This window comes from Paroedura picta, chromosome 18, assembly GCF_049243985.1.
Source record: "Paroedura picta isolate Pp20150507F chromosome 18, Ppicta_v3.0, whole genome shotgun sequence".
Lineage (NCBI taxonomy): Eukaryota > Metazoa > Chordata > Lepidosauria > Squamata > Gekkonidae > Paroedura > Paroedura picta.
The window spans coordinates 11,881,285-11,905,500 of record NC_135386.1 but is presented as its reverse complement, the minus strand read 5'-3'; the positions used below and the strand labels follow the sequence as shown (position 1 = coordinate 11,905,500).

At 48.4% G+C, this 24,216-nt stretch overlaps 1 long non-coding RNA gene across 1 annotated transcript; it reads left to right on the top strand.

Moving 5' to 3' along the window:
• The first annotated feature begins 3,245 nt into the window (after positions 1 to 3,245).
• On the top strand, positions 3,246 to 9,281 carry LOC143827859 (uncharacterized). Its single transcript, XR_013227423.1, has 2 exons — positions 3,246 to 3,451; positions 9,024 to 9,281. It is a non-coding gene; the product is annotated as an uncharacterized LOC143827859 (long non-coding RNA).
• The last annotated feature ends 14,935 nt before the right edge of the window (positions 9,282 to 24,216 follow it).

The window sequence follows — 24,216 nt, the reverse complement described above, 5'->3', positions numbered from 1 at the left end:
AAGGCTCAGCAGCAGATTTCATCAGGAGAGATGTCCTGGAGGCCAGGATTTTCAGTGGAGGCCCAAGGGCGGGGCACGGGGTGTGGTCCACTCAGGGGCAGCTTGAGAAGAAGGACAGCCGGTTTTTGTACCCCGCTTTTTACTACCCAAAGGCGTCTCAAAGCGGTTTATAATCGCCATCCCATCCTCTCCCCACAACAGGCACCTGTGAGGTAGGTGAGTTGGACGAGATGATCTAGACTCGGTCCCTTCCAACTCTATGAATCTATGAAAGGTTCCTGTTGACAGTAGGGGCAGGACATGCAATATTGGATTTAAACTACGTGGTAGTTTAAATAGCAGTTAGATATCAAGGGGAAAATTCCACATTACTTCTTCAGTGGACTGGGCTGCCTAAGGACGTGGTGAGTTCCCCTCACTGGCAGTCTTCAAGGCTTGGCTGGACAGATCCTTCTCCGGGATGCTTTTTAGGCAGGGGGTTGGATTAGATGGCCCATATGGCACCTTCCATGATTCTACTTTAACAACTACACCATGCTGGCATCTTGGAATTTTATTTTATTTTTTTACTGGCATGATTAAAAAAGGTAAAGGGATCCCCTGTGCAAGCACTGAGTCATGTCTGACCTTTGGAGTGACGCCCTCTAGCGTTTTCATGGCAGACTCAATACGGGGTGGTTTGCCAGTGCCTTCCCCAGTCATGACCGTTTACCCCCCAGCAAGCTGGGTACTCATTTTACCGACCTCGGAAGGAGGGAAGGCTGAGTCGACCTTGAGCCGGCTTCTGGGATCGAACTACCAGCCTCATGGTCAGAGCTTCAGACAGCATATCAGCTGCCTTACCACCCTGCACCACAAGAGGCATGATTATGTATACAAAATTAATTAAAAGAAATTTTTCACTGTCTGCATTTATTTTCTGACCACTGAAATTAAGTTTGGATTTAGACCAAAGTTTAAGACCAAACTTTGTTCTGCTGCTTCAGACCCACCTAACTATTTTCTGGCCATTATTATTTATTTTATTATTAATAATCACAATAATAATTATTATTTTTATAACCCACCCTTCTCAGCTGGCTCAGGGTGGGTCACAACAGAAGATATGCAAATAATTAATTTACATATGCTATTATATAAAATATATTATTAAAACTGCCTGCTATAAAAAATAAAAACCCCTTACATTATTATTATTATTATTATTATTATTATTATTATTATTATTACTACTAGATTAAAAGCCCATTTTATCCTGCAATAAAATGGGCGCTAGCAGGGTTCCCCCCCCCACCCACCGAAGCGCAAAGGCTTCTGCGGGGGTGGGGGTGGAAGTGAGAGAGACGTCCTACTTTTTCTGTGGGCCAGCTGCTCCGGAGCGTGGGGTAGGCGCGGCGACGGAGGATGGTGGGTGCCTCAGAGGCAGGCGGCCACGTGGAGCGGCGCAGCGGCTGCGGCCTGGGTGCTCCGCTTGGGGCGACGGCCCAGGAGCAGCGCTGAAGTCCTGCCCTGTCTTCAGCCTCGCTTTCGGAGGCAGGCGTTCGCAGAGCGGCGGTGACCGCAAAGGGGGCGGACAGCGGGGGAAGCAGCCAGCGGCAAGGGGGAAGGGTCGGGAGGTGTGGGAAGGGTCGGGCGGCGGCTGCGGCGCGGGAAGTGCGCATGGAGTCATCTCCTGTGTGCGGCCTCATCTCGGGAGGCAGGCGTTCATCGGCGCGGTGGCGGCCTGGGAGTCCGGGACCAGCGTGGGAAGCGGCAAGTGGAAAGGGTCGGGCGGCGGCAGCTACAGGCAGATGGGCGGCCGCGGGTCGGGAAGGGTTGCTGAGCCGGGGGTGGAGGGTGGTGGGGGACTGTCAAGGTTGGCGGGCGGCAGCATCCGCGGAGGGGGTGGTGGGGTCGCAGCGAGGTCTCCGTTTGTTGGAGGGCAGTCACTGGGTGGTGGGAGCCTCGTTTCCCCTCCGGCCAGCGACGTGGGGCCAGGGTCCTCCAAGGCGGCCATCCGGCAAGGATGGCGGCTTGGGAGGACTGAAGAGTTAGCGGCAAGGCCTCCGAGAGACGGGCCAAGTAGCCAATAGGGAGGTGCGCTTTGCGTGCCTCCCAATTGGCCGCTTGGCCCTGGATTGCCACTCTGAGGAGCGAATCAGGAGCCGCTTCGTGGCTCCTGATTCGCTCCTCAGAGTTTTTATCCCGGACGGGTCCCGCCCTAAATCCTCCCCCACAGCCCTGACTCTTTTATTTAATCCGCTCCGCAGGATTAAATCCGCAGGAGCGGATTAAAGATTATTATTATTACTTCAATTTATAGCCCGCCACTCCCCTAAGGCTCATGGTGGGTAACAATATATAAAACCCCATAAAACCCCTAATACATAAAAACATCCTACAAAAACAAATACACCGTCCAACCCGACAGCGGCAGAATTCCCAGGGAAGAGACCAGGGAGCACTGCATAAATAGCCCTGAGAGGGAAAGGGGGGATGTTTGGGTGAGTTGATGTTTTATGGCTTCAACCATATCCCTGGCAGAACAGCTTGTGTTACAGGCTCTCCAGAACTGTTGAAGGTCCAGGAGAGTCCTGATCTCACCATTCTACTAGGCTGGGACCAAGTCCCAAAAGGCCCTGGCTGAGACCAGTTTAACCTCTTTGGGGCCAGGGATCCTAAGAGCTTGTCAACTGATCTTAATGCTTTGGGCAGGAAGTTCATAATTATGAATTTATTTTATAATTCTAAAATTATTTTAATTTTGTTGTATAAAGGAGGCCCCTGGCCTGAATAGCCCTAGGTTAGGAGAAACCTGATGGTAGTAAAAACAACATCCCAGTGGAACCAGTTGCCTAGGGAGACAGGAAAACTCCCCTCCAAGTACTGGCTTGACAAACTTCTATCTTGAGCAAGGGGTTGGGCCTCAATGGAAAATGGAGGAGGAAATACCTGAATCCACATAGGGAAGAAACTGATAAGTCAGCCAATATGCCAACAGTTACAGAATGCAATTCACATGTAATTCACAGAATGTGAATGCCAGGCCTTGGATGAATGCCAGGCCTTTGTGTGTGAGAAGGGGAATGCTAAGATGTTACCTTCCATCCACCATTCTTGAAATTTTTTTCTGTTAGACTTTTCAAAAAATGTCTCTGTCGTCTAATTAATCAGGGCCCATGTCAGTCTCACAAACTGGTCAATACAAAGAGTGGTGATGCATAGCTACACCCATTTGAAATATAAGTGCTGTCTTATCTACTGTCAGGATTGTAGAATCTCTGTCATAAATTAGCCTGAGTTCCTCCATGTCAGTTATATTACTAGATGGGGCCCGGCGCCTGCTAGTCCCGGCCTTGTAGTTTGTAAGCAATAAAATAGAATAGTGATGTTATGTTAACCTTATCTTGTTATGGGCAGAAAGGGCTGTTTGTCACCTCTTTCAAGGATGGGAGTTTGGAATCCTGTTTTGGTTTCACATATGTCTTTTCTCACTCACCTCCCCCCCTTGGGAACTGTCAAGTTTTGGGCGGGAGAAATGTATTGATAAGCTGAGGCAAATCTGGCTTCTAGTCAGATTTGACTTTTCAGTCCATTGCGTGTAGTGCTAATCAATAAAACTATTTTTCTTTTGAATAAGTTTTGTTGTGAGTTTCCTGTGCGCTTGACATCAAGTCAAATCTCACAACTCCTTTCACCTGCAAAATGCAGGGCGAGGGACATACTTTTTCTGATCAGGGAGAGGGCCTGGATTGGGACCTCTCCCAGGCCGAAGGCGCTGGTGCGGGGCCGCACAGCTCGGCCATGATGCGGGCTGTCTCGGGGGCAACCCCGGGACCCGAGGAATTTTTGGAACGTCACATCACCCAGCGCAGGCGGTTGTCAAAATACGACCGCCCTACTGGGGATGAACGTTGGCCGGAGCACCTGGGACTGCCTAGCTACGCGCTGGAGCCTGTGGGTGAGACACAGGACTTGCAGTACAAGCTGGACAGGGTGACTAACTGGCTGCAGGACCTCTCGGGTCGGCTGGATCCGGAGGAGAGACGCCGAACACAACGCCTGCTAAAGGACGTGCTCGGTGGGGGTGCACACGATACTAGTGCACGGAGAGAGAGCGGTGGGTTTGCACTGCAGGAGCACGGCATGGCGGCCGCGCAAGCAACGGCAGAGGCGGCTGAGGCGCTGGCCAGAGCCCGGGCTCAGCTAGAGATCGAAGCCGAGGCGGAAGCACGCGCAAGGGCGCAGAGGGAGAGAGAAGACGAAGGCGAGGAACGAGAGGAAGAAGGTGGCGCTGGCGGCGACGGTGCTGGTGGAGACGGCGCGGACGGAGGCGAGGACGCAGCAGCGGCGGCGGCGGCACGGGCAGCGGCGGATGTCGCGGGAGCCGAGGCGGCGGCAGCGGCGGCGGCGCGTGAAGCAGCGCGAGCGGCCGCGCGAGCAGCAGCAGCGGCGCAGGCAGCGGAGCGAGCGAGAGTGGCGGCTGGGAGAGGGAGAGGCATTGGCCGGGGTGCAAGACCCCCGGCCCCGGCCCCAGCACCGGCGGACTGGGGCCCAGGGCGCCTACCTGCCCACCTCCGTGGAGTGGAAAGGCGGAACACCTATAAGTTCAAGGCAAAGTTTTCTGGGGACCCCTCCGATTTCCCCACGTTCCTGGTGCACCTCCAAGCCTACATGATGGACATGGGGTTCACTTTCCAAGACGACGCCGAACGGGTGCGTTTCGTGGGGCAAGCCCTGGAAGGCAAAGCTGCCAAATGGTTCGTGGATTTGTACCGTTACCACCCCCAAGCCACCCGCGACTACAACCATTTCATGAGGGCCCTGCGCCAGATGTACGTGGAACCGTTTGAACGGGAGACTGCGGAGAAGAAACTCCGGGCTCACCGGCAAGGAAAGTTGTCCGTGGTTGAGTACGCCAGGGAATTTAAGGAGCTGGCTTCCTCGGTACCAGACTGGACGGAGCCCCAACGGGTGCTGGCGTTTGTAGGGGGCCTCAATCCCACTCTGGCTGACAAGTGCCTCCTCCTGGAAGACCCACTCACTGTCGAAGGGTGGGTCCAGCTGGCTGGAGAAATGGAAAACCGCTTGGAACGGGCCTCAATGGTGCAAGCCCTGGCCGGGAAAACCATGGCGAAGACTTCCACCCCGGTGAAGACCAAGCCCCGAACCAAATTGGAACCGGCGGAGCGCACTCGGCGCATGGAGAAAGGGCTGTGCTTGGGATGTGGCCAAGCCGGGCATTTCCTCGCACACTGCCCAACGAAAGCGGCATCAACCCCGAAAGCCGCGAGCAGCGCCCCATCGAAAGCCACGCCTGCCAAGAAAACCACCACCAAGAAAAGCACCAAATCTCTCCTGGTTCCAGTGGCTGCCGTGCCAGCGGTGGACGACTCGGAGGAGGGAAGCGGGCTGGAGGACGAGGATCAAGCTGAGGAGCAGTCGGGAAACGAGGACGGTCTGCTGTAAAGGCGCCCCGCCAGCAGGCCGCCAACAGGGGCAAACGCGTGGTGAGTGATTCCCCCTTGCTACTCCTACCGGCCAACCTTTCTAACCCCAAGTCGGGGAAAACGGTGGGAATCCGATGTATTGTGGACTCGGGGTGCACCCAATCCCTAGTGAGCCCGGCACTGGCCGAGACTTTGGGGGTGGGGAAAGTGGCACTGAAAGAACCCTTGCCAATCACCCAGTTAGATGGGAAATGCGCTCCCGGTGGGGAAGCCACGGCAAAGACTCGCCCCATGGACTTGGACATAAAAAAACATTGGGAGCAAATCCAACCTTTGGTGGCCCCTCACTCTGCCTTCCCATGCGTGTTGGGGTTGGATTGGCTGAGGGAACATGATCCCCTTGTGAAGTGGAAGGAAGGGACTGTGGAATTTACCTCCGCCGCTTGCGAGCAGCACACGCGGCAGCAGGGTCCTCCGAGATCCGGGGTGGTGGCTGCTTTGGGGATGGGGGTGGACGCGCTCCCTCCTGAATACCGGGACTTTGGTGATGTGTTCGCGGAGGTGGAGTGCAACCAGCTTCCCCCCCACCGCAAAACTGACTGTGCCATCGAATTAAAGAAGGGAGAGCCTCTCCCCAAAGCCAAACTGTATTCCATGAGCCCGCGAGAGATGGCGGAGCTTAGAGAATTTTTGGATAAGAACCTAGCGAGGGGTTTTATCAGACCAGCCACATCTTCCTTGGCAGCCCCGGTCCTTTTCGTAAAAAAGAAGGACGGTTCGCTAAGGTTGTGCACCGGCTACCGCGGGTTGAACGCGGTCTCCACCTGCAACGCCTACCCGCTTCCCCTGATAAAAGACTTGCTGGGCCACTTGGGGAAGGCGCGCGTTTTTTCGAAACTGGACTTAAGGGAAGCCTACTATCGAGTTCGGATCAAGAAAGGGCATGAATATTTAACAGCTTTTAATACGCCCCTGGGGCAGTTTGAATACACCGTAATGCCGTTCGGCCTCGCCGGCGCTCCGGGCGTGTTCATGAATATGATAAATGAAATTATGCATGATTTATTGTACCAAGGGGTGTTGGTTTACATTGATGATATTCTTGTGTATTCAGAGAATGTTGAGAGTCATACTAAGCTGGTCCGCGAAGTGCTCCGCCGCTTGCGGAAGCACCAGTTGTTTGCTAAACTGTCAAAATGTGAGTTCCACCGCGAGGCAGTGGAGTTCTTGGGTTTCCGGGTCTCCCAGGCTGGGATCGAAATGGACCCTGGCAAAGTGCGTGATTTGCTGGCATGGGAGCCTCCCCGCACCAGGAGGCAATTACAAAGTTTCTTAGGATTCGCTAATTTTTACAGGACCTTCATCCCCAACTTTGCCAAGGTTGCGCTGCCCCTCACTGACTTGTTAAAAACCAAAGGGGGGAAGACGGCAAGCCGACCTGGGGCGCCTCTCCCTTGGACTCCCTCCTGTCAGGAGGCGTTTGATAAACTAAAGCTGTTATTCACATCTGAACCTGTGTTGGCCCATGCCGACCCCTCTAAGCAATTTACAGTACAAGTAGATTCCTCGGACGTAGCAATGGGGGCCGTGATCCTCCAAGAGGGGGGGGACGGGAAATTGCACCCCCTGGCCTATTTATCAAAGAAATTTTCAGCGGCAGAAAGAAATTGGGCAATTTGGGAAAAAGAGGCGGCTGCAGTGAAATTGGCCCTTTCCACGTGGCGGCATTGGCTGGAGGGGTCCACAATCCCGTTTGTAGTCTGGACAGATCATAAAAATCTTCAGGCACTCAAACAGCCCCGCTCGCTTTCGGCCAAACAAATGAGATGGGCGGAGTTTTTCGCTCGTTTCAACTTCTCCCTTAAGCATCTTCCTGGCAAACTGAATTTTTTGGCTGATGCACTATCGCGCCTGCCTCAGTACAACAGCAAACGAGACCCATTGGTAGATACCGTCTTTACCCCCGCCCAACTGGGGATGGCCGCTGTGACGCGCAGCCACACAAAGACTGTTACGCCCATCCCAGGGGGCTGGGTCCAAAAGGACTTGTCAACTGACCCAGAGTTTTGTTCCCTCCGCCCTGATTTGTCTGAGAAGGGGGGGCTCTTTTTCAAAGGCGAAAGACTCTTTGTGCCTGCCGCGGCCCGGGGGAAGGTTTTGAAACTTTGCCACGATGCCAAAACCGCTGGACATTTTGGTTTTGTGAAAACTCTGCACCTGGTCAGGAGACAGTACTGGTGGCCATCCTTGCGTAAAGATGTGGAGAAATATGTGCAGGGGTGCCCCATTTGTATTGCCTCAAAGCCAATTGGGGGCAAGAGGAAGGGACTTTTGCAGCCGCAGCCCACCCCCTCACGTCCATGGACTGATGTAACTATGGACTTTATTACAGACCTTCCCCCCAGCCAAGGGAACACTGTCATATGGGTTGTAGTGGATGCTTTTTCCAAACAGGCTCATTTCATCCCCTGCACGGGCGTGCCCTCAGCACCAAAGCTGGCCTCTCTTTTTATTAAACACGTGGTACGTCTGCACGGGATCCCGACACGTGTCCTGACGGATCGGGGCCCCCAGTTCGTTTCCAAGTTTTGGAGGGAGCTTCTTAAACTATTGGGTGTGGAGCAAGCCCTCACCTCGGGCTACCACCCGGAGTCAAATGGCCAGACCGAGAGAGTAAACCAAATCCTGGAGCAGTATTTACGCTGTTTTATCAACCACCAGCAGGATGATTGGGTTTCTTTATTGCCTCTTGCTGAATTCGCCTATAACAATGGGGTCCACTCCTCAACTGGGGTATCGCCCTTCAAGGTGGTGTATGGAACTGATTTAGTGTCAGCCCCCACTTGGGGACTTAGCTCCGCAGAGGTCCCTGACATAAACAAATGGGCAGCCTCCATCAGTACGGGCTGGCCAGAAATCGTTGCTAGCCTCAAGGAAGCCAAAGATGCCTATAAGGCTCAAGCTGACAAGAAGAGGGTACCTGCCCCTGATTGGAAAGTGGGTGATTTAGCCTACCTGTCTACCAAGAACTTAAGGTGCCAGCAGAAATCCAGGAAACTTGGTCCAAAGTTTGTGGGACCATTTAAAGTGGTGAAATTGATAAATGCTGTGACTGTGGAGCTAGCTCTACCAAAAACTTATAGGAATGTGCATCCGGTTTTTCATTCCAGCCTGCTGCGAAGAGCTCCAGCCCCGGACGAGTGGCACCCTCCTCCATCTATGCCTGTTCCAATTTACATCGATAAGGACACCCACTATGAAGTCAACCAAATCTTAGACTCTCGCTTGCATAAGGGTCGCCTTCAATATTTGGTCGATTGGAAGGATTTCCCCTCTGGGGATAAAGAGTGGGTTGAGGCTGGAAATGTGAAGGCACCCCGCCTTCTCCGGGCTTTCCATCGAGCATTTCCTGATTGTCCTCGCCCGGTTGATGTTGGCTAGGTGGGGGAGTGAAGTTAGTTTTAATGCGGAGGGATGTCAGGATTGTAGAATCTCTGTCATAAATTAGCCTGAGTTCCTCCATGTCAGTTATATTACTAGATGGGGCCCGGCGCCTGCTAGTCCCGGCCTTGTAGTTTGTAAGCAATAAAATAGAATAGTGATGTTATGTTAACCTTATCTTGTTATGGGCAGAAAGGGCTGTTTGTCACCTCTTTCAAGGATGGGAGTTTGGAATCCTGTTTTGGTTTCACATATGTCTTTTCTCACTCACCTCCCCCCCTTGGGAACTGTCAAGTTTTGGGCGGGAGAAATGTATTGATAAGCTGAGGCAAATCTGGCTTCTAGTCAGATTTGACTTTTCAGTCCATTGCGTGTAGTGCTAATCAATAAAACTATTTTTCTTTTGAATAAGTTTTGTTGTGAGTTTCCTGTGCGCTTGACATCTACAAACTCTGTTGGCATTTTTGCGGCCCCATTGATGAGATGAAGGACTAGATCAGCCTGTCTCAACTTTTTCACTGTTGAGAACCCCCTGAAGCATTCTTCAGGCTTTGAGAAACCCCAGAAGTGGCACGATCACGCATAATATGGCTGGGAAGCCTAGCTGTGCATTTGCCCACCGGGGGCCTCTCCCCTCCCCACTCCTTCCATTTTGGGAGGGGGGCTGTCAATATGAACATATTTGGTCATAGCACCTGATAAATGTTTTTTTTAATTAAAATATAGAAAATTAATTAATTCTCACTCATTCAGGAAAGCCGTCCAGGGCCAGCAAGAAACCCCAGGGTTTCATAAAACCTTGGTTGAGAAAGTTTGGGTTAGACCAGGGGTAGTCAAACTGTGGCCCTCCAGATGTCCATGGACCACAATTCCCAGAAGCCCCTGCCAGCATTCGCAGCATTCGCTGGCAGGGGCTTCTGGGAATTGTGGTCCATGGACATCTGGAGGGCCGCAGTTTGACTACCCCTGGGTTAGACTATCCATCTCTGGTCACCTTAAAATAGGTAGCTCCAGGTACTACTCAGTTTTGGGTGCCCAGTGGAAGGCAGGGGGCTGGGTGCTTTCAAGATGTTTTGGGGAGGGTCAACGAGATGGCCTTTTCATCCTTCCCCATGCCCTGATGCTCTGATTAAGCATTCTGGGCATTTGTATGGTGCAGTTTGTTTATAGAAATGCTGCAGTTAGCATGGCCCATCCCTGTTCACAAATATTGACACAGCAACTGGAGAGTTCAGTGCTAGGAACAACATTTCTACAGTGGCTTTCATCGGATGAGTCTTTCAGTTAGTTTAGCAGCAACTGAAAAAAAAAATCAGTTCCACTCCCCTCTCATTACATCAGACATGTCCTTAGGACACTCCTCACACCAAAATTCTGCCTCAAACAACCCTAGAAGGGTCAGAGAAATTTGGTGGAGTTTAAACAGCAAAAGAACAAAAGGTGCTTCTTATATGCTTCTTCAGGGGAGTTGTATAATTCTAAAGGCAAAGCAATTCCCACAGCAATGGAATTTCTGCTCCGAAACTGAACTTTGACCTAGGTGGTCTAGCCACGGCCCTACCCCTTTCAAGTAGCTCCGATGTCTCTGTTCAGCAGGATTTCCCGGATTTCTCTTGAAATGCCATGGGCCCACCATGTGGGCTTCCCTGCTTGGGGTCTTCCATCCATCATCATCCCCAAGCAGGACAACCCATCACAAGTGAGAACCACTGATTCAAGTGGGTCGCCGTGTTGCTCTGAAGTAGCACAACAAAAATTGAGTCCAATAACACCTTCAAGACCAACAAAGATTTATTCAAGCCGGGAGCTTTCAAGTGCAGGCACTCTTTCTCAGACTACATGGAACAAAGATCATAAGCGTATTGATTTAAGGTAAAAGTAAATTATGGCAAATGAGTAAACTAATTTTACCCAAATTGAACCATATGATGCCATATGATAATTCTTTGCTAAAACAGCCAGTCAGTCCTTATGAGTTCAGTTGCAGTTCACAGAAACATATATATAATATAATTACCAGAGGCAGTATAATTACCAGAGGCAGTCTACAACCTAGTGGGATGAGTCTTTTGAACAGACCTCCCCAAACCTGAGAGCCAAAGGCCACATATATATAATATAATTTAAAGGTAAGACTTGGCCCTTTAGTATAATTTTTATAATTTTTATAAGTTTTACGATAATAGCCAAAAAGCTGGCTTTTGATTTATATATATATTAAAGAAATAATGACTGTATGTTTATATAAATTATAGGAGGTATGTACTATTGTAGACTAGAATAATGACTATGTTCAGTTAAATATGTTCTCTTCTGTTTTGTAAAAATGGTTGATAAGCCTGTATTAATTGTATGCTTTTGTATTTTAGAAGGACAACCACTGAGGAAAACAAAATTGAAAACGGTTTAATCTAGAGGCCGTTCTGGTTGTGCTTATACACATAAATATATAAGAAGAGATAAGAAACGTTTATTTGTATTTATTGTGGAATTGTTTAATATAGCCCGGGATAGGTTCTGTTTTCTGTTACAATAATTTTGAACCGTCCCTTTCTTTTCGTGGTGTTCACAGAAACATTGCAGAAATTGAGAACCAGTTTCAACCCACAATGCCCTTTGATGGGCAGCCAGCATTAATCTTCCCTGTGCCTCTCCCAGAGAGACAGGGGTGGGGTTAGGCAAGTGCTTTGCCCTTTGAGTGTGTTTGGTTTTTTAATGGAGGGAAGGATTCAACAAGATAATCTCCGCAGCATTTGGGATGAGTAAATCTTTGTTCCATTCCGCTTTATATTGTTCCCCAAAGTTTTGTTTATTGGAGAATTGGCCTGGATGTTGTACAGCTTTTAATATGCAATTTATGATATGTTTCCACCTGCATGAATAATATATGTATGTATATAACACTGATTTATTCATGCTGGAAATGTGTACACTTTTACAGAGAGTGTTCAGTGCAAAGAAACTGAATACAGCAGGAAAATAAGGAATGGCACATTTAATTTGCACAAGCAGAGCTTCTGAGATCAGAACAGCAGGATGAGAAAATTGTCCCTACTCATCATTCTACCACCTCCGCTTTGTGGTGTGTGCAGACGCATGCGTTGTCAACATGAAGATGTGAACCTGTTCAGAGCCACAAGGAAAGAGAAGGAGGATAAGGAGTGGACAGTCTTATAAATAGTTCATGATGGATGATCTCTGACCATTTGTGCTGTAGCCCCAACCACATCATCTAAATGGAAAATCAAATGTTCTATAAGCCAAACAACACATTCCAGACATTGGTCAGAATCCCCTTAAAGCAAGATTGGGGAGTGAGACGTGGTAATGGGCTTGGTTTCTTGAGCAAAGAAATGAGTGAGGAAAAAGGGAAAGAAAGTATGAGAACAGGTTTTATGGGAGGCTGAGGGATGAATGGTGCTTCCTCCTATTCCAGCCTTGCTTTATCGTGGTCTGGAACGGTGCTGGGCCACAGAAGCCCCGTAAAGAGATTCATAGGAGCCAGTGTCTGTATGGAAACTTCTTTCCCAACAAGGCTTGCAAGAGCAGCCTTTTAGGACTAGAGATGTTTGAACACATGTGTCTCCAGCTAAAAGGATCAGATAGCAAAAGATCCATTGGGAAGTCAGTGCCTGTAAGAGGACATGAGCTCACCCTTGATAGAACAGTGGTTTGGAAGATTCAGGCAAGATTCTGGGGCTTTTTTCCTGCTGGGTAGTCTGGATCCAGACATTGAGCTTTCATCATCATTCTAGTTTACCCTGTCCAGATATGGAAATCAGAGATGAATGATTCCTCTAATACAATAGCCAATAAGATATGAGAGCCAGCGTGGAATAGTGCAGGGGTGGCGAAACCCTGCCAGTGCTGCCATGGGCCCATGGGAATTGTAGTCCATGGACATCCAGAGAGCCACAGTTTGGCGACCCATGGTATAGTGGCTGGAGAGTGGTGGACTCTAAGCTGGAGAACTGGGTTTGATTCCTCACTCCTCCACAGGTAGCCAGCTGGGTGAGTTTGAGACAGTCACAGTTCTCTTAAAGCAGTTCTCATAGAGCAGGGGTAGTCAAACTGCGGCCCTCCAGATGTCCATGGACCACAATTCCCAGGAGCCCCCTGCCAGCGAACGCTGGCAGGGGGCTCCTGGGAATTGTAGTCCATGGACATCTGGAGGGCCGCAGTTTGACTACCCCTGTCATAGAGCTTTCTCAGCCCCACCTACTTCACAGGGTGCCTGTTGTGGGGAAAGGAAGGGAAAAGTGTAAGCCGCTTTGAGTAGTGAAAAGTGGGCTATAAAAAAACAGCCCTTCTAATATAGCTCCTCCTCTGGAATTAATGTTCCCTGGCCCCTGTAGTACCTGGTATTACTTCAGAATCTGAAACTTTTAAGCTGTGTCCCAGGGAAATCTTTCTTTTAGAGCCTCTCCCCCTTCCTTGCCTCTCTCCAACCCAGTCCAGGTTGTTCTGTATTTTCAAAGATCCTTTGGTTCTCTTCCCTTCACCTGATTTTGCACCACAGACTACCTGGACCCAACTGTGGGAGAATGGAAGTGCCAGCTTTGCGGGATGCTGCCAGTCAACAAAGCCTCTTTATCATGGCCTGATTTAACAGAGTACATACCATCCCATGTCCCAGTGTCCTTTTCCCAAATTGACCTCCTATGGACCAGGAACTCCATGTACTTCAGAAGCAATTCAAGAATTCCCCCTTTGAAAGCCCTCCTGAAAGTAAAACCACCCACTGTCAGACCAAGAAAGGAGCATTTTCTCTCCCCCCCCCCTTCAGTATTGCTTGGTTTTTCCCCTTTGTATCTGTTTGGTTTAGGGTAAACTGAAAGGAGCTTGTGGTTGTGTGGCAAAGAACACCTGATAATACTCCCACTGTGTATGCTTTCTCACCTCGAGTTATCACTTCAGAAAAGGGGCAAGTGATGAAGAGGTGACTGGACAGCTTTCCGTTCTGTTGCAATCGCTGAACAAATGGCTAGAAACTACACTGAACTAATGATATGTTAAGGAGCCAGCTTGGAGCAGTGGTTAGAAGCATGGAATTCTAATCTGGCGAGCTGGGCTGGATTCCCCACTCCTCCCCCACATGCAGCCAGCTGGGTGGCCTTGGGCTCCCCACAGCACTGATAAAGCTGTGCTGACCCAGCAGGAATCTCAGGGCTCTCTCAGCCTCACCCACCTCACAGGGTGTCTGTGGTGGGGAGAGGAAAGGGAAGGCGAATGTAAGCCGATTTGAGACTCCTTCGAGTAGAGAAAAGCGGCATGTAACAACCAATTCTTCTTAATGTCACTTTGGTCCTGCCACACACTATGATCTGTTCATGTTGATTTTTTCAAAATGTATGTTTATAAATTCTGTCCATTGGAATGGCTCCCCTGAATCAGAGTAACCTGCCTGCCACAGCTGGCAGCAGCTCTCCCTTCATATCACCTACCCTTTCACACCTCCACTTTTAACTGGGGACGCAGGGGCTGAACCTGGGACCTTCTGCCTGCAAAACAGATGCTCTGTTATTCAACCATACTCCTTGCCCTAGTCCTGTTTGCAGATCAGCACTGAGAATATCTGCTATTTCTGCTTAATTTTATTTTTTTAAGCTGCCCTTTTTGAGCCAGCTGGGATGCATAGAAGAGCTGAGAGAATTTCCCGGCTGCCATTCTTGGATTGTTCTTCCAGCTTCCTCTGCTCCCAGTTCACCTCCTCATGAATTACAGTTCAGCAAGAAAATTTTAAAAAAATTAATTCCAGAATGGGAGCTGGCACAGTTTGCTGCATTTGTTTTTCATCTGGTTCATTGACATCTCCCCATAGTAATGATGTGTGCACACATGCACGCACATTGCTTGGTGTTTGGGCCCATGATCTTACTATTCTCCTCAGCGGTTTCCCTTTAATGCAGTAGTTAAACACCAGAAAAAAGAAGTTCAGGGGTGGTGAATCATGGAAATATGCCTAATAAATTGTTTTTCTGTACTCGTAACTTTTGCATCTGAATGCGCTAGTTAAATTACACCCCCAAGGAATCCTGTTGCAACTGGGAGATTGCATCCGTGTTCCTTTTTGTGCAGTCTGTGGTCACTTGATACAACCTTTGAAAAGAATGGCATCAAATCAACGTGACAGCAGACTCCACCTCAGATGCCAATTCTGAAATTAAATTTTAGAAATGTTTTAAACTAAATAGGGTGGCAGGCAGAAAAGACAAGGGAATGGAGGCATCCCAAAAAAATTCCAATGCAGTTGAGGAGGCATCTGCTCAGCCTGTTTTGCAATGCAAATTGCTTCACCCTGATTCAGCTAAAGTTAGTCACAAGTCGTATGGAAAGTAATAATAATAAGGTTTAAGTTAGACTCAGCTAACTTATTCCATTGGATTCCATGGGGCCTAGTCATAACTAATTTCAGCAGGATCTCGGTCATCACACCCTGCCCAATATAGAAGAAGAGTTGGTTTTTATGCCAATAAAGGTGTTCTTATTCTGATTCTGAAGATTTGGTTTTTATAGCCCACTTTTCTCTGTCCGAAGGAGTCTCAAAGTGGCTTACAGTCACCTCCCTTTTCCTCTCCCCACAACAGACACCCTGTGAGGGAGGTGAGGTTGAGAGAGCCCTGATATTACTGAAGAAGAAGACGAGTTGGTTCTTATATGCCGCTTTTCTCTACCCGAAGGAGTCTCAAAGCGGCTTATGTTCACCTTCCCTGAGAGAGCCCTAATATTCATGCTCGGTCAGAACAGCTTTATCAGTATTGTGGTGAGCCCAAGGTCACCCAACTGGCTGCATATGGAGGAGCAGGGAATCAAGCCCAGCTCACCAAATTAGAAGGCGCTGCTCCTAACCACTACATCACTTAAGAGACCACTTTCCTCAGGCACACCCATTTACACATTCTTGAAGGACAGAACAAATGTGGAATGGCATAGTATAGCCGGATGGCATCTGATCTAAGCTAAGCAGGGACAGTACTGGGAAGGGAGACCTCCAATGAAGATTTTGCAAAGGAAGGCAATGGCAAACCACTTCTGCTTCATCACTTGCCTTGGTTCTTATAATCTACTTTTCTCTACCCGTTGGAGTCTCCAAGTGGCTTACAGTCACCTTCCCTTTCCTCTCCCCACAACAGACACCCTGTGAGGTGGGTGAGGCTGAGAAAGCCCTGATATCACTGCTCGGTCAGAACAGCTTTATCAGAGCTGTGACTAGCCCAAGGTCACCCAGCTGGCTGCACGTGGGGGAGCGCAGAATCAATCCCGGCTGGCCAGATTGGAATTCTGCACTCTTAACCACTATACCAAGATGGCTCTCAGGATAGGACCTGCTGTGATGCTTTAAACTGTGTGTAGAATGGTACTGGCTAGGTATCAGGAGAAAAATGTTCACAGTCGGAGTAGTTCAGTGAAATTGACTGCTCAAGAAGGTGGTGAGCTCCTCCTCACTAATGGTCTTCAAGAAGCAACTGGACAGATACTTAAACTAATGGGCAGACTGTTGGGTCAATCAAATTCTGGAACAATATTTGCAGTGCTTTATTAACTATCAGCAGGATGACTGGACCAAACTGCTACCCTTTGCAGAGTGCACACATAATAATGTGGTCCATCAAAGTATCTCTTTTAAAGCTGCAGGTGCAAACTTATTGGCGATCTCTAGCCCAAGGGAAGTTCGCCTGGCCTCAACCTGGGCAGGGCCTTTCCGTCCTCACTCTCACTTGGTGGAGAGATGAGGGCCCTGATATAGCTCTCGCAGTTCTGCAGGGCTTGCAAGATAGAGCTCTTCTGCCAGGTCTATGGTTGAGGCCAGGGCTGTTAAGATCTGGGCTCCCCCCTCTTGAGCACATAAGATCTGGCTACTCCCTGTTAACAATAGGAGAGCTTGCATGCAGTCAGCTTGCATGCGGAGTCCCTCAAGGAGCAGTTCTCTCTCCAATCCTATTCAATATCTTTATGCACCCTCTTGCTTAACTGGTGCACAGGTTCGGGCTGGGTTGTCACCAATATGCTGATAACAACCGTCTCTTTCTCCTGATGGATGGCCGTCCTGACTCTCCCCCAGAAACATTAGCTAACTAACTGGACACAGTGACAAGATGGATCAAGCAAAGTCACCTGAAGCTTAACCCTTCAAATACGGAGGTCCTGTGGCTGGGCAGGAAGGGCCCAAGTGAGGAAGCATGCCTACCCAACCTGGATGAAGTGCAGCTATCAGTGGCTCAGTGGAACCTGAGGGTGGTTTAGAGGCCTCCCTCTTTATGGAGACTCAGGTCACCCAAGTAGCACAGCTAGCATTCTACCCCCTCCGCCAAGCCAAACTACTAGCTCTCTACTTCATAGAATCATAGAACCATAGAGTTGGAAGGGGTCATACAGGCCATCTAGTCCAACCCCCTGCTCAACGCAGGATCAGCCCAGAGCATCCTAAAGCCTCCAAGAAAAGTGTGTATCCAACCTTTGCTTGAAGACTGCCAGTGAGGGGGAGCTCACCACCTCCTTAGGCAGCCTATTCCACTGCTGAACGACTCTGACTGAGAAAAACTTTTTCCTGATATCTAGCCTATATCGTTGTACTTGAAGTTTAAACCCATTACTGCGTGTCCTCTCCTGTGCAGCCAACAGAAACAGCATCCTGCCCTCCTCCAAATGACAACCTTTCGAATACTTAAAGAGGGCTATCATGTCCCCTCTCAACCTCCTTTTCTCCAGGCTGAACATTCCCATTCTGAACATGGCCTCAGAACACCTAGCCGCAGTGATCCATGTGCCAGTCACCTCTAGACTAGACTTCTATAACTCACTCTACCCTTAACCTTGACCTGGAAGCTGCAACTGGTCCTGAACACTGCTGCCACGGTCTTCACAGCAACACCATGGAGGTCCCACATTCGGCCCGTTATTCAATAACTGCACTGGCTTCCATTAGAATTCTGGATCAGGCTTATGGTTCTGGTAATTGCTTTTAAGGCCATCTGCAATCTGGGCCCAGTGTACCTAAGGGATCGCCTTTCTGCCTACACCCCTCAAGGAGCCTTGCTCTCTGCTAGTACCAACTGCCTAGTGATCCCTGGACCCAAGGAAGCTTGCTTGACCTCAACCAGGGCCAGAGTTTTTTCCATCCTGGCCCCCACCTAGTGGAATGAGCTCCCGGAGGAGATCAGAGCCCTAGCAGAGCTTAAACAGTTCAGCTGGGCCTGCAAAAGAGAGCTCTTCCTCCAGGCTTTTGGTTGAGGTTGACCTGAATTCAATCACTTGGGCCCTGAGCCCCCCTCCCATGAAAACCACCACCGGCATGTCCATCCCACAGAGCCATCAGTATGTCATAGTTAAAACTGGATGTTCTCACTATGACTCTTTACGCACTGGGAACTTCACTGTCCCACCTCCCATGCAGGAGCACAGATCGGGGGTGGATGAGGTGCACTGGGCCAAATACTCCCCCATGGGGGTGCAGGAAGAGGTGGGGCAACCTGCCATGACTCTAGTTTGCAGCCCTGCATGAAACCTCCAGTGTGTAAACCGTCTATTTTTGCTCCATTATATTACTGTTCTCCTGTTATGACTGTTTCACTGTTGTTCAATTTATCATATTATTTGTACTTTTTTTCTCCAGTTCCATTTAAACTGTCGTGAGCCTCAGGGGAGAGCAGTATATAAATATAATAAATAAATAAATAATCACTTCCCATGGGCCCCTGAGCCCACTCTTATGATAACCACCACTGATATGTCCATCCCATGGGCCATCAGTATGTTACAATTAAATGGATGTTCTCACCATGTTTGTCCCATTATTTTATTGTTCCTTTGTTATGATTGTATTGCTATTGTTCAACTTATCATGTTATTTATACTGTTCTTCTCCATTTCAATGTAAACTGCCCTGAACCTCAGGGGAGAGTGGTATATAAATATGAAAAATAAATAAAAGAAATACAATTACAGGCCTTGTGGAACTTTGATAGCTCTGTCAAAGCCCAGATCTCTACCAGAAACTTTTTAAACTATGCAGGTAAAGGTAAAGGTATCCCCTATGCAAGCACCGAGTCATGTCTGACCCTTGGGGTGACGCCCTCTAGCGTTTTCATGGCAGACTCAATACGGGGTGGTTTGCCAGTGCCTTCCCCAGTCATTACCGTTTACCTCCCAGCAAGCTGGGTACTCATTTTACCAACCTCGGAAGGATGGAAGGCTGAGTCAACCTTGAGCTGGGATTGAACTCCCAGCCTCATGGGCAAAGCTTTCAGACGGCTGCCTTACCACTCTGCGCCACAAGAGGCTCTAAAAACCATGCAGGAGCCAAAGCCAAAAAGCCCCTGGCTCTGGCCAAGGCCAGCCAGATCTCTCTGGGGCCAGGGATCACCAGCAAGTTGGTATTTGTAGAGCATAATTCTCTTGAGGGAACATACTAGGAAAGGCAGTCCCTCAGGCATACAGACCACCTAAGTCTTTAAAGGTTAGTGCCAGAACCTTGAACCTGATCCCAAAATGTACTGGTGGCCAATGCCACCACTGCATTCTGCACCAGCTGCAATTTCCGGGTCAAGGACAAGGATAGCCTGCAAGTTACAGAAGTCCAGTCTGTAAGTGACTGTTGCATGAATCACAGTAGCCAAGCGAGCCCGTCAGATAGGGCACTAGAAGCCACACTTGGTGAAGATGGTAGAACAACAAGCAGGCTACTTCTCTTTTTTTTTTTTTTTTTTTATAGAAAGTTTTTATTTTATTTTCCAGAGTTGAAGACAGTGAGATACGTGCAATCTACATTGTTAATACAGAAAAGGAGAGCTATGCTCTTCGTTTGATACACTTGGTTCCCCATTTTAATCCCTTTTGTAAATAGTTCAGGTAAGGGCCCCATTGTTCTTGAAAGGCCTCTTCTATTCTTCCATTAACTATTAGTGTCAGTTTGGCTATCTTGGCAAGATCAGCTAGTTTATTCACCCAGTCTTCTGTCGAGGGTAGTTCTTGCGTTTTACATTTCTTGGCCAATTCTAGTTTTGCTGCCGTCGTCGCATAGAAGAAGAAGCTCTGTATGTGGGTTAGGAAACACTGTGGAAAAACATTTTGGTTCCCCGTTTCAATCTTAAAAACCCTCTTCTCTCCATTTAAGATTATAAGACTGGCTACAATATCATGGACTTTTACCCAAAGATTATAGACTTTTTATAGACTTTTTCACGTTTACACCACATTTAAGCAGGCTACTTCTCTGACCTGGGCCTCCAAAGATACGGAGGAGTCCAGAATCACTCCCAGGTTCTTTGCCAAGGGTGCAATGTTGAGTTGTACCTGGCCAAGGTGGTTAGATATACTTCCTGGTCTGCCCGCTTCCCACCAAGACTCATGACCTCCATCTTGGATGGGTTGCATTTCAGATGACTCTGCTCCAGCCATCCAGCCACTGCTTCCAAACATCTAGTGAACAACTTGGATGGGGGGGGGGGGAGAATCCAGGCCTCTGTCCATCAGGAGATAGAGCTGGGTGTCATCCACATATTGGTGACAGCCCAACCCATAGCTACAGACCAGCTGGGCCAGAGGGCACATGTAGATTTTAAACAAAGTGGGGGAGAGAATCGTCCCCTGCGGAACTCCGCAGGGGAGATGGAAGGAATGTGGCAGCTCTTCCCCCACCACAACCCTCTGTGTCCGATTCCAGAGAAAGGAACACAGCCACTGAAGGGCTTTCCCCCATACCCCGGCCCTGTCAAGGCGGTGGGCTAAGAACTCAGGGTCGACCACATCAAATGTGGCCGACAGATCAAGCATCACAAAGACACCGAACCGCCTCTATCCGGCTGGTGCCAGAGGTCATCCATCAGTATTTTATCATGTTTTCATGTTGTTTTCATGTTGTAAACTGCCCTGAGCCTGCTTGCGGGGAGGGGAGGTCTAGAAATTAAATTATAAATAAATAGTGAATGAATATTCATTTTCTTTTCCACTTCTTCCTTGAGCTTGGTTGTAGTTCTTTTTCTGTTTAGGGCATTACCTCGTTTTAAAACATGTGACACTGTCCAAAGGCTGCCTGCAATAAGGTAACTATTGGGAATTTGTTCCCCCTTCCCTTCCCCTCCAGAAGGAACACTGCTGTCCAGGTTCAGGCAGGCCCCCAAGGAAGACCCACAACAGCTCCTTTTAACTAGCCACCAGGCACTGCAAAAGACACGAGGAGGAAGCACCTGCCAAAGGCCTAAGTTGCCCTGGGGAGATCGCATCCTTTCCCTCGTAGGAAGGACAACAACATGAGATCAGTTTGATCCTGCCCATAGATATTCAGTGGATGGCCATGTGTGCTGGAGAGAGCTCCATGACGGACGGCTCAAATAACAATTAAATAGTTAGAAAGTAAGATTTTATTTTAAGAAAGTTGGGATCATTCTTTTTCTTTTAAGAACTAAGAATTAAAAACACATTGAAAAAACCCAGAAAGGTTTTCCAAGCAGAAGAATGGGAATGTGCCAAAGAAACCGATCTAGGCTTGGGTGATCATTTGGTTGGACAGACCTGTGGAGCAACTGGAAAGGTACAGAGAAGATATAAAGACTGGAGGGGTGGTGTTGGAAGGAAACCGCTTCTAAATAAACTCCACTCTGTAAGAAAGCCCCCTCTTCCTGGAAGCCTCCACTTCTATTTTTGCCAAGTGATGAATAAGCTTCAATATTGGGACGGTGGTGAAGAGGGAGGTGGGAAGGGGGAAACGACTGGAGCTGTTTACACCCAACCATGTAAGAGGTGCCCAGTATACACAAGCAGAAGGAGGCTCATTCAGAGTCAGCCACTGCTGGTTAAATAGCAGCATTGTCCTGAGGCATACAAGCTTTCGCCAAGGCAGTGTGACCATCCAGAAGATCCAAGCTGCCATGGCAGCTACAAAGAAGAAGGCTTCAGCCGTTCCCAGATGCATGGAAGAAGATGTCACTGGTGCAAAGAGAAAGAGGAGCTGTTTAGGCAATCTAGTTTCCAATTCCTTGAAACATTTCAAGCCTATTTTTCTTCCACGTCAGGGACTGAAAATAAATACAAACATACCGTTTGAACAAATACAAAAACAATCCAATACTCCGGATGTCTCACAGATGCCAACCTTCTTGGGCTGGTCCTGGATTGGCTTGCCCAGCTCACTCTGGAGCAGAGTCTAAGAGCTTCATTCACATCGAAACGCTCACATGGCTGGTCATGCCTAGGCTAAAAGGCAAGGGAGAGAAAGAGCTCCCAGTTTCCTTCCCATCCTGCTTTTGCCAGCAGAAAGGGTGGGGAGAGGGCTTTTCTCCTCTTTTCTCCAGCTCCAGGTGCCCTAAGAAGGACACATGGAGCCACAAAAAGGAGAGGGGGAAACCTTTCTGCTGGCAAAACCAGCGGGGTGACGGTGGCCCATAACACATGCCCATGGGAGCTCATTCCACCAGGTGAGGGCCAGGACAGAGAAAGCCCTGGCTCTGGTTGAGGCCAAACAGGCTTCCTTGGGACCAGGGATCACCAGCTTGTTGGAGTTTGTGGAGTGCTGTCCGGGGGGGGGGGGGTGTAAGTAGAAAGGCAGTCCCTCAAATACACAGGGCCCAGACAACGTTAAGCCTGATGTGGAATTCAACTGGTAGGCAGTACAGCTGTTGGAGAGTGGGCCAGATGTGGGCTGCTGCATTTTGTATCAGCTGGAGTTTGTGGAGCAGGAAAAAGGATAGGCCTGCATTGAGTGAGTTGCAGAAATCTATTCTAAGTGTTACCATTGCATGGATCACTTTGAGTGCTAGTAGCTTAGCTTGACGCAGGTGGAAGAACGCCAGCCAAGGCTCCTTTGCAGTTCTATCATATTATTATTGCTGTTATCATGTTGGGGTTATTGTTGCTGTATTGTTATTGCTGTTGTCACATGTGTTACTTCATGTTATCTGTACCTGTTTTCTGTTCCCTGTAAGCCGCCCTGAGCCTTCGGGGGAGGGCGGTATATAAATATAAATATAAATATAAATATAAATATAAATATAAATATAAATATAAATATAAATATAAATATAAATATAAATATAAACATAAACATAAACATAAACATAAACATAAACATAAACATAAACATAAACATAAACATAAACATAAACATAAACATAAACATAAACATAAACATAAACATAAACATAAATGCATATTGATGACATCCCAACCCGAAACTTCATATCAGCTGGACAAGAGGACACATGAAGATACTGAATAGAATTGGGGAGAAAATTGCTTCCTGTGGCATGGGAATTCACAACTATGAGATTGGTTCTCCCCAACTGCTATTCTCTGTCCACAACCCAAAAGGAAGGAGATCGGCCACTGAAGGGCTATCCCGCATATCCCAGCATCAAGCCAGGTGGTGAGCTAGCAGCTCATGATCAATTGTGTCAAACGCTGCCATGAGGTCTAATAATATGAGCAGTGCCAACCCACCTCAGTCCAGCTGGCGATGGAGGTCATCTGTCAGGGCAACGAGCACTGGTTCAACCCCATGGCCAGGCCAGAAACCCAACTGGGCTAGGTCCAGGACCAAAGTCTCATTCAGAAATCCTGATAATTGGTCCTGTCATTTCTGTCAGATGACTATCTAGCCTTACTTAAAACTATCTATTTAAAAACTTCCAAAGAAGGAGAACCCACCATTTCCCCAAGAAACCTGTTCTACTGAGGAACTGCTCTAAGTATTAGCAACTTCTTCCGGATGTTTAGCTGATACTTCTTATCAATTAATTTCAACCCATTGGTTGATTTTTTTAATTCAGTGATCTGAGACTAACAATAGTCTCATATTGCTGGACTCATGCCACTTGTCAAAAATTAAATCAAAGAACAAGGGGAAAGAGGAGTTTGTACTCCAATGAAAGGCGGAGGATGGCAGAAGGTGCACAGTGTGTGGAGTGATCTCAGTGTGGGAGGGGAATGACCAGCAAGGGGGTGGCAAAAGGGCATGGGGTGGAAATCTGAGGGAATCTGTACACTTTTGAATGACACTGAGCTTGGAAGCAGAACTAGGGGGAAAGTGGCACAAAAGCACTCCCAGAAAACCTGGGGAAACAGGAAAGCAAACTGAGTGATGAATGGAGGGTAATCCATTCAGAACAACAATGAAAAGTCAATGGCCATGCATGATGAAAGCAAGGGCGTAATAGGCCTTATGCATAATAGTCTTATGAACATATCAGGAGTATCACATAGTCTGGTCCTTCGTCTCTAACTGCAGCCAGCAGGTACTCATTTCAGAAGTCATTGTCACTTCAGTTCTTTCTCTTAGAAGGACTGAGAAAACCCATGTTCAAATTTCCATTCAGGCCATATAGTTCATGGGATATCTAATCAGTCTTTTTCA